The following is an 11338-nucleotide window of genomic DNA, read 5'->3' as shown; positions in this document are numbered from 1 at the left end:
ACAGTCTCTTCTGTCCTCCACAGGCATTGCACGACATGGGTGCACTTACCTACATGCAGGCATACACATAAAATAAAAATAGTAGAGATGATAAACATTACCATTGAAATCTACCCAATGACTTTATAGACATACACAGGAGCCAAGCAAAAGTTGGGCTGGAAAGGTGATCAGAGGAAAGTCGTTCTTAAAGTGTGGTGTGCCAGGGGCTGGAGAGATGGTTCAGAGGTTAAGAGCACTGACTGCTCTTGCAGAGGACCCGAGTTTGATTCCCAGCACCCACATGGCGGCTACAAACCATCCTTAACTCCAGTTCCAGGGGAATCTGACGCTCTCTTCTGACCTCTGCGGCAGTGCATGACACGGGTGCACTCACATACATGCAGGCAATACACTCATACACATAAAATATTTTTAAAATTTTTAATTACATGATTAGAAGAAGCATTTCATTACAGCTTTAACATATTCAGTAACACACTCCAGAGAAAGAGTATATCTCTTTCACAAGTGGCTGTAAGTTTCTAGGTTCATAGTTGAATTAATAGTTATACAGTATTGAACTCAGTATAATACCCTTAGTGTGGGGTTCCCTACAAGCCTGAAAGAAGCCCAAGTCCAAACAAAGGAGCGCACTAGGATCTGGTTGTGTCCCAGTGTTCATAGCCCTCCTCCTCCTGACTGCATCCTTGGTGCCACCTGCTGGTGTGTCCTGGTAACACATAGGAACTCAATCCCAGACCAGAGACGTGGGATGATTCTCTCATTCGATCCCACCTGTGAGCCCTGACACCGGATGGACTGAAGAGCATCACACTACAGGCTGCCACAAAGCACAACACAGGACAGATGGCTAATAACCACACGACACAAAAAGTTCAAGTTGATTGGTAATGTAAGAACTGCCCTTTAAAAAGAACATTGGGGTAACCTTTCCATCAGTGAGATTGGCAAATATGAACGGTGCTCTGGGAGACTGGAGTGCACACTGCAGAGGAAGAGCACCAATCAGGGAGCCTTTGGATGGAGGCACATCGGGCCAGTACCTTAACAAGTGACCAGGTCCCGCTTCCAGAGATTTATTATGGTGATTAGAAAGCAGTCAGACAACATGGAGAAAATATTGACCTGGGGTTGTAATGGTCACAAAACAGTATAAACATGTACTATAATATCTATTCCATATCAAATGTGTGTGTGCAAACTGTAGATGAATTTTTTAAAAACTGACAGTTTGTGCAAACTGTTTCCTTGGATAATTTTCAGTTGCCTTTATTCTAACTTCAATTTGACTTTTCTAACCATAGAGAAACTGCCACGGGATAAAATGCCAATGATGCCAGTAGTCCTCACTGACTCACACCATGATCACTTGGATTTTAAGAATGCATCTCTTTCACCTGCCATGGATCAGGAATTGGAGATGGTATTAGGCATAGCTTCTCTTTAAAAGCTCCCCTGATGACTTCCTTGTGATGTGGGAATCACTGAAATGTGCATTCTCTGGCCTTAAGTTCCAAGCTTTAGTGACACTTAACATTTAGGGCTCACCAAACTCTTTGATGTATTTTGATGCATTTTACAGAGGCTTTCTCGGGTTTTCTCTTGATCTATCATGAAATGGTCCATGTCCAGAAGGACATTATAGTCTTTGAAAATGTTAGGTCCTCTCCAAGCAGAGAACCCAACATCCGACATATCTTTTCAGGGGAGTAGTGAGCATTTGTAGTGAGCTCCAGAGGAAGGAGAGTCAATCAGACCTGTTTTGCTTTGTATCTGTGGGTCCTAGTGATTCATTTTTCCTGTCCACTGGATGACCTGCCCAACCCCTTCCCTAGGTTTCCAGTTGGTCAAGTTAGTCAGCACTAGCATCTGTTGTTTGCAACCTCAGTGCCTTGTCTAATACAAGGTGATTGAAGTAAATCACCCAGGCCTCTGAGGGGTCTGCAGAGTCTAGGTTCAGAACCCTAAAGGGGGGAAGCAATAGGGTCTGGCAAGAAAAGCAAGCCCAGGAAGACTAAGGTTTCTGCTCCCCACTGTCTCTCCACAGGCCATGTGATCTTCCACAGCAACAGTGCTGTTCTACAGGAAAAAGGACCCTGAGGAAGAAATGGAGAACATGACCTGAGAGTTTGCCTAGTGGTTGCTACTCACCCATTGTATTAGTCACTTTTCTGTTGCTGTGATAGAAACACTGACCAAAGCAACTTATAGAAGGAAGAATTTATTTGAGCTTACGGTTCCAGGGGAATTACAGTCCATCATGGCAGGGAGGCATAGTGGCTGGGGGTGGCTGGAGCAGGAGCAGCAGAAGCTAAGCTCTCACATCATCACACAGGCACAGGAAGCAAGAGAGAAACTAGAGATCTGACAAGGCTTAAGAACTCCCTAAGCCCACCCCCAGTGACATGCTTCCTCCAGGATAGCCACGCCTTCTAAAACCTCCCCAAACAGTGCCATCCTCTGGGGACAGAATGTCCAAATACTCGGAGCCTATGGGGACATTTTCATTCAAACCACCATACCCATTATAAGAGGACTGAGGGACAGGAACCTATCTGAAGAGGAAGCCTGAGAACTTATAACTGCTTTTAAAAAATTATTTATTGAGCTAGGCATGGTGGTGCACACCTTTAATCCCAGCACTGGGGAGGCAGAGGCAGGCGGATCTCTGTGAGTTCCAGGCCAGCCTGGTCTACATAGTGACCAGCTGGCTGGAACTCACTATGTAGCTGGCTGGAACTCATTATGTAGACCAGCCTGGCTGGCCTCAAATGCACAGAGATCTGCCTGCCTCTGCATCCCAAGTGCTGGGATTAAAGGTGTGCACCACCATTCCCAGTTTATGGGGTTCTGGGGATCGAACCAAGGGCTTCATGCATGCTAGGCAGGCACTCAACCAACTAAACTACATTCCCTGGCTTGCTTCTTGATGGTATTCGCTGCCTACCAGGCAGCCCTGGGGTATGGAGAGCCATCATGATAGACAGTTCACTTGCATTTGTTCCCAAGGAAGTTAGCCTGGGCTGGGCATGTGTTGGGACTGCTCAAGACAGCAGCAGAAGGATGTGCAGGAGGTTACTAGAGGAAGGAGACTCCCAGAGACTCTCAACCTCCCACTGCTGGAGAGATAGCTCAGAGTTTAACAGATAGCTCAGAATTTAAGAGCACTGGCTGCCCTTACAAAGAACCTGGGTTTAATTCCCAGCATCCACATGGTGGCTAACAACCACCATAACTCCAGTTCCAGGGGATTCAATGTTCTCATCTGGCTTCCATGGGCATTGCACCCAGGAGATGTACTTATATACATGCAGGCAAATATTCATAGCCGGGCATGGTGGCGTACACCTTTAATCCCAGCACTCGGGAGGCAGAGGCAGGTGGATCTCTGTGAGTTCAAGCCCAGCCTGGTCTACATAGTCCTTCTTCCTCCCAAGTAGTCTCCCTTATGCATATATATATATATATACACATATATACACACATTTTTAAAAAGAGGAGCTAGAATGATGGTTCAATGATTAAGAGTACTGGCTGCTCTTGCAGAGGACCCAGGTTCAGTTCCCTGAACCCACATGGTTGCTAACATCCAGCTATAACTCCAATTCTAAGGAATTTGATGCCCTCTTTTGACCACCTCAGGTATTGCATGACATAGGCATACACATATGCAGGCAAAATACTCATACGCATAAAATAAAAAGCTGGCTGTGACAGTGTACACCTGTAATCTCAGCACTGTGAAGTTCATGGGCATGGTGACCATGTGACCTTGGCTACATGGTGAGTGTGAGGCCAGGCTGGGCTACATGAGACTTTGTCCCAAAGCAAACGTTGCTTGAAAAAGGAGGAAAACATGATTAGAGCAGAGCTAGGGCTACTCTGGGCTCAGCTGAGAAGAAACTGAGGACCTAGCCTCTTGAAATCCATTCTTCCTTTCACAACACTTCCCAACCCACGTCAGCACCCAGAGCCTCAGTGACCTGACTGAAGTCATTTTCTCTTCCCTCCTCCCCACTCTCCATCACTCCCTTCCTCCTTCCTTCCTTTCCTCCCTTCTCTATATCCTTATCAGGATCCTGTTTAGAAAAGACTTTGATGGGGCTGGAGAGATAACTCCGTGGTTAAGAGCTCTTACTGCTCTTGCAAAGGACCTGAGTTCCGTTCCCATATCAGGCAGGTCACACCCACCAGGGGATCTGATGCCATCTTCTGGCCTCTGAGAGCAATTGCATTCTCGTGCACATACCCACCCCTCACACAAACATAATTTAAAATTAAAAAAATTTTTTTTTAAGACTTTGGGGGCTGGAGAGATGGCTCAGTGGTTAAGCACACTGGCTGCTCTTGCAGATGACTTGGGTTTGATTCCCAGCACCCACATGACAGCTAACAATCATCTGTAACTTCAGTTCCAGGGGATCCAATGTCCCCTTCTAAGCTCAGTAGGCATTGTACAACATGGGTGTACTTATGCAAGCAATGCACTCATACACATAAAATAATAAGTAAATTATATATATTTTTTGGTCTTTTTGAGACAGGGTCTCCCTGTAGCCCCAGCTGTCCTGGAACTCACTATGTAGACCAGGCTGGCCTTGAACTCACAGAGATCCGCCTGCTTCTGCCTCCTGAGTGCTGAGATTAAGGGCATGTGCCACCATGCCCAGCTTAAATTATATTTTTTAAAAGATTGATAAACTAGTTCCCAGGATGAGGAAATGACTCATGACAGCTGAAAATGCTGAGTCTCTTTGGGTCATTTGCATTTCAAAAGGAGTCAAACCTTAAATCAGAAAGTGCACAACTCTTGATGTAATTTAAGTTACTAATGAGAGAGCAGCAAAAAGCTTTGGAGAAGCAGAATCTGAACTTGATTTTTTATGTTCATATCATAAGTAGAACTGGCAGAAATTAGTCATGCTCCACTGATAACATGCCTCAGTTTCCTAGTTTCCTCACAGCTTACCCAGGACTCTTCTGGCACTAAGAACCTGGGGTCTTTCTGAGGTTTTTGTTTTGTTTTGTTTTGCTTTGCTTTACCTTGTTTGGTCTTTTTGAGGTAGGGTCTCCCTGTAACCCCAGCTGGGCTGAAACTCACTATGTAGGCCGGCTGGCCTTGAACTCACAGAGGCAGAGGTCTGCCTGTCCCTGCCTCCCGAGTGGTGGGATTAAGGCTGAGCAGAAATATTTATATAAAGTCAGCCTCTCTCTCTCTCTCCCTCCCTCCCTCCCTCTCCTGATAATCTCATACAGCTGGGCCCCAGGCTGGCCCCAAACTCTATTATAAAGCCAAGAATGTCCTTGAACTTCTGATCCTCCTGCTTGTGCCTCCCCAGTGCTGGAATTATAGGTGTGAATCACCAAACCTGGTTTTAGTCAGTGCTAGGAATTACCTGCATGCTAGGTAAACACTGCTAACTAGGCTACATCCCCAGCCCTACCCTAAGTATCTCAACTCACTGCTAGAAGCAGAACAGATTACCATCTAATAAACAGGGCCCTAGAAAGAGTCTGAAAGAAAGCTATCTGTTTGGTTCCAGCAACCCTGATGGCAGCTGATTCCCCTCTCACTCCCAACTCCCAGCCAGCCAGGAAAGCACAGATGTCTTCTGGACAGAGCTGGGGAGCCCTCAAGTGCCCTTTGTGGGCCCTCTTGTGGCAGAAAGAGCCAGTAGACCTACTATGGACTAAACTAGGGTAAGCTGGGCCTGCTAGGTCTTCGTTTTACCACCTGCTCTCTGAGGATACTGTCTCTTGGCAACCTCCCAGACTGGATGGCAGCTCCTGGACAAGGAAGTGTTTTGTGGAAAAGGACAACAGGGGTCTGGGTCTCTGGCAGTCACAGAGCTCACCTGGACCCTCTGAATACTTCTTTGTTTCTCTGTGTGTCTCTGTGTGCTGAGCTGGTGGGAGACAAGGCTGGACTCCTCTGTCCACCAACCTCCAACCCTGTCTAGGCCACCTCCCTCCAGCTACGCCCATTTCCTGTCACTGTGGATGTCCATCCTCCCAGGCTCTTGACCCCTCTTAGTCAGAGCTCTCAGGCTAGGTAGGCAGCTGTGCAGGCCACCAGCCAGGGGCTCCCAGGAGGAAGCCACTACACTGGAGTAAGGCTAGGATGAGGAAGTGGATCTGATGTGTGATTCCTTATGCTGACTTAGCTCTAATCATGCCCCCCACAGCCCCCTCCCCAGTGGACACCAGCAACACTACAGGGGTTGCATTGTTTCCAGGGGTTAAGAGGAGGCCTCTTGGAGGCCAGAGTCTCCTTGAAGGCCATAATTCTGGTCTAGCCACTCAAGAATTCCCCCTCTGGGGCCTGCGAGATGACTTAGCAGGTAAAGATCCTTGCTGTAGAAGCCTAGCAACTTCAGTTTGATCTCTGGAACCCAGGTAAAGATGGAAGGAGAGAACTGACTCCACAAGGTTGTCCTTTGACCTCTACATGGGGGCCATGTCATACACACACAATAAATATTTTTAAGTTTATCCTCTGCCCTCCAGCCATGAACCATGCCTGCGGCCCCCCTGGTTCAAAGCAAAAAATGGGAACTAGAGAAGAAACACACTCTAGGCCAGCTCTGAGTAATGGAAAGTTCTTCTTGTTCTTACTGTATCCTGACATTCTGGTCTTGGGATTGCTTCCTAAAGCCACATAGAGTGAGTCCATGTCCTCTCCCTTCACCCTAATACCCAGGGTCTCCAGCAAGAGAAGTTCTAGGCCTGTCTCCATATCCGCCCCTGCAGTATCTTAAGAATACAGTCCAGATATTCCCCATCTCAGATATTAGTGATGTTTTAGACCTGCACTAAGACTTTCCACCTTATGTACATTTATATTTCATTTTCCTCAAGCCAACATCCCAATGTATTGAGAAAACCTTAAATCGTCTTAAAATTGGGAATAAATGGGGTAGTGTTATATCCTAGTTTGTTTCTCCATTGCTGTGACAAAATACTCTGACCAATACCAAATTGGGGAGGAAAGGGTTTATTTTAGCTTACATCTCCTGGGTCACAGTTCATCAGGGAGCCCAAGGTAGGAACCTGGAAGCAGGAACCTGGAGGCAGGAACCTGGAGGCAGGAGCTGGAGCACAGGCCATGGAGAAACGCTGCTTACTGGCTTGCTCCCTGGCCCCTGCTCAGCCTGCTTTCTTTTGCAACACAGGCCCACCTGCCCAGGGGTGGCACCACCCACTGTGGGTTGGGCCCTCCCACATCACTCAATAGTCAAGAAGATGCCCCACAGACATGGCCACAGGCCAGTCCAATGGAGGCAATTCCCCAATTGAGGCTCCCTCAACCCACATGTGTCAAGTTGACACTAAAGCTATCCAGCACACGTTAGCATTAAGATCTGTCTCTCTGTTCGTCTACCTACATACCTACCTGTCTATCCTGTGTGTGCATGTGTGTACGCAGGTGTACTTGCCTGCATGTGCACATGTGGAGGACAGAGTGAGGCTTTGGACATTTTCCTCTATCACTTTACACTATTGATTGATTGGTTAGTTGGTTGGTTGGATGGTTGAGACAGGGTCTAATAACGTAACCCAGGCTTGCCTCACACTCACAGTAATCTGCTTTGTCTCTGCCTCTCAAGTGCTGGGATTAAAAGGCACGTGCCACCACACCTGGATTCCACCTTTTTTTTTTTTTTAATATGTATGAGTGTTTTGCCTCATTGTATGTAAGTGTATCATGTGTATACAATGTCCACAGAGGCCAGAAGAGGGTGTCAGACCTCCTGGAACTGAGGTTACAGGTGGTTGTTAGCTTCTATGTGGGTGCTAAGAAACAAACACGGGTCTTCTGCAAGAGCAACCAGTGCTCTTAACTGCTGAGCCATCTCTCCAGCCCCTTCCATCTTATTTTTTGAGACAGAAATAGGTTCTTTCACTGACCTAGAGCTAGACATTTTAGATCTGGTCGGCAAGCTCCCAGGATCACTTGTCCCTGTAGCCCCTTCCTCCTGGCACTGAGATTACACATGCTGCTGTGCCTGCTGGTGCTGAGGATCTGAACTCAGGTTCTCCTGCTTGTGCAGTAACCACTTTACCCTGAGCCATCTCTCCATCTTAAATTCTGTCTGTTGTCAGTGTTCAGGCTCCTGGCCGCAGATGTGATAAGCATGCCTTTTCTTTTCCCTCTTAGGGCCCTGAGGTTGCTATTGAGGCCTTAATGACAATACTGCTTATCAGTCCTCCAGGGCTCTCCACCAGTGCTCTGGGCTTTTCTGAGAGAGCCTCCTGGTATTGCACTGCGCTGTGATAATTCATCTGTTTACCTCCCAGAAACCCTGAAAGAGGAAATTTGGCAAGTTCAGGGTGACTTGCTCAATGAACACTGGAGATTTTTTTTCTCTTTTTGAATTTTTTTGTTTTGCAGTGCTAGAGATCTAGCCCAGAGCCTAAAGCATGCTAGACAAGTGCTCTGCCTCTGAGTTATATCCCCAGCTCCGAGAGTATTCTGTTCTTGTTGTTACCATTGTCATTTTGATTTTTCTTCTTTTAAGATATGTTTGCTATAAAATATTCTGAGCACTGGAGGCGGGGGAATGTCCCTGAACCTTCACATTCAGAGAAAAACCTGCAGGATAATATGTTTGGACACTTTACATCATGTGCCCTTGGCCCAGAGATGTCAGTTGGGGTGGCTAGCTCCTTGCATAGCCAACGCCTCATCCCTCCTGCATCTCTCTGCTGTGCTTTTTGAAGTCACTGTAGGAACAAACCACAGCTCAGAACTTCAGGAGTGAAACAACCCTCAACCAGCTGAGAGGGGCAGCTAGAGCCCCCATCTCATGTAGCCCAAGGCTGACTTCAAACTTATTATGTAGCCTCCACCTTCTGAGTGCTGGGGCTGCAGGCAGGCACCATCACACCAGGTTTACATGGTGCTACAGATGGAACCAGTACTTCCTGCATGCCAGGCAAGCACTCTACCAACTGACCTCTACTCCAAACCCCTTTTTTCTTTTTGCTATCTTCCCATTGCCTCACCTCTCCCTTCCTGCACCAGCTCTCAAATGAAATCCCTGTTCCCAAGTCCCCATCTTAGAGCATGTTTCAGAAATCAGAGAGAGCATCCAAAGATGCGAGTAACTGTCATGGAACACATATTTCATAAACAGACAGATATCCAGTAATAACGCTATGTAACTTTACATAAACAGGTCATATTACATGTATTCTAAATCCTACTTCTTCAGTACTCATATATTCATAATACAAACTCACATAACAATCTATCCATAGTAGATAATGAACACATTTCCGTGTCAATAAATAAAATCCTAAGCATAGTCTCTATATGTCCTATCTATCTGTCTTTCTATATCTATTATCTATCTATCTATCTATCTATCTATCTATCTATCTATCATCTATCTATCATCTACCTAGTGTGTGTATCATACTAGGAAGTGAACCTAGGGCCTCTGGCACCACTTGGTGACATACAACACCTTGCACTCCTTTAATGTGCACCACTGCAGATGTGTCTCATCTTTTATTTATTTAATTTACAGGGTGTGGATGAGTACACTCAGACTCATTTTTGCAGATGTGCAGAACAGCTCCCTTGGCAAAACATCTAAGATATGTCCTTGCCTTCTTAGTTCCTGGGTGTTCACTATGCATTCAATAATTTCCTCTGGAATTCCAAGAGGTCAGTATTCATTTTAGTGGATTTAAAAAACTTTCCTTCCATCCTTTTTGAAAACCAAGACATTTGCCCATCGTTGGGTTTTGTTTTGTTTTTGTTTTTGTTTTTTCTTTTTGGATCTTCTTTCATTTACTGTAATTTCCTCTACAGCACTGATTACATCTGCAACTGCCTCTGGATCCCTGGACTGCCATGTGTCCGGGTTCTGAGGGGCAAGCTCACTGCAGGTGGCTCTGCATCTTCTTCCCATCACACCCCTCTGGGTTTGTAACCTTCTTCTGCTCAGTTCACAATTCAAAGCAGAATTGCCTGTACCTTCTCCAAAGCCCCAAACTCTCAGTAGACCCCTTCTTGTTACCATTATTTAGATTCACAAAGCTTTTTGCTGTGTCTCTGATTCTGTTCACTGAGGGTTCAGTGCCTTGCTAACCACCATTCTTACAGATGCTGCCAATTTTCCAGCTCCATCCTGCATCCGCATTCCTCGAATCTTTGCTGTATATGTGCTTTTCAAATCACAGCTCATTGGAAAGCTGTAAGTGCACTTTGAAAGGTTTTCTATAAAACCCCCCTTTTCATTCCTAATGGCTCCCTTTGCAATCACTTATTGGAATCCCAGGGTTTTGTTCCCTCTTGTGGCAGCCTTCACTTTCTGGTATGAATGTGTACAACACATCTTGTTTTATTTTATCCTCACAACCCCCCTTGTCAAGCCCCATTCCATGTAACTTCCTCCATTCACTAGCTGGGTAACCAGTAGCACTGGAAGGCTTAGGCACCATCTCAGAGACACCCAGCAAGCCAGTGGCCCAGCCCTTAGCCCTCCAGCCTCTTAGCCTTTGTCCACATGGCCCAAGGGAGGGTACAGCTGAGGCCAGTAGACTAAGTCCTGGGCCACTATTCTTCCCAGTCTGTGAGGCTGGGTCCTTTCCGCCTCTTCCTGGAAGCCACCTCCTCTGGGATTCTACCTCTGGCCCCCATCCCTGCATGCTGAGGGAAGTTGCTGACAGCTCCCTAAAGCTAGTAGCTACACTGTCTTCACCTGGTCTCAAATGAGCTTCTGCTCAGTCATGAGGCGGCATGCGGATGCACATGCACCATGGATGCAGAGCCTCCTTCACATATACCATGGACAGAGGCACTCCCACATCCCTCTATGTGTGTCCCTCTGTGTCTGTCTCTCTCACATACATATACACCATGGGCATAAAGACATTGGTTCTCTTTGTCTCTGTCTCTCTCACTGTAGACACAGAGGCACCCTCAGATCTCAGATCTGTCTCTCCCTCTTTCAATGTCTTTGCATCTCTGTCTGTTTCTTTCTTTCACATACACATATATCCAAGTCTCCTGCCTCTGTTTTGCCCCAGCCCCCTACACACTGTGGACACAGAAGCACCCTCAGATCTGTCTCTACCTCTCTCTCAGGGTCTGTCTGTCTCCCCACCCACCCCCAACCGTGGACACAGAGGTACCCTCAGATCTATCCCTGTTTCTCAGGGTCTATGTCCATCTGTCTGTCTGTCTCCCCCCATCCACCATGGACATAGAGATACCCCCAGATCATCTCTACCTCTCTCAGGGTCTCTTTCTCTCTTTTTTCCTCCCTCCCTCCCTCTCTCTGTCTCTGTCTGTCTCTCTCTGTCTCTGTCTCTGCCTCTCTCT

The 11338-nt window shown here is 46.7% G+C and overlaps 1 protein-coding gene across 1 annotated transcript in view; it reads right to left on the bottom strand.

The window, feature by feature from the left end:
* Npffr1 (neuropeptide FF receptor 1) overlaps positions 1-11338 on the bottom strand; it is a 41146-nt gene that overhangs the window by 29375 nt on the left and 433 nt on the right. The window lies entirely within an intron of this gene.

The sequence above is a fragment of the Nannospalax galili genome, unplaced genomic scaffold (assembly GCF_000622305.1).
Source record: "Nannospalax galili isolate Female #2095 unplaced genomic scaffold, S.galili_v1.0 scaffold853, whole genome shotgun sequence".
Taxonomy (NCBI): Eukaryota; Metazoa; Chordata; class Mammalia; order Rodentia; family Spalacidae; genus Nannospalax; species Nannospalax galili.
The sequence above is the reverse complement of the archived record's forward strand: the minus strand, read 5'-3'. Positions and strand labels throughout refer to the sequence as shown.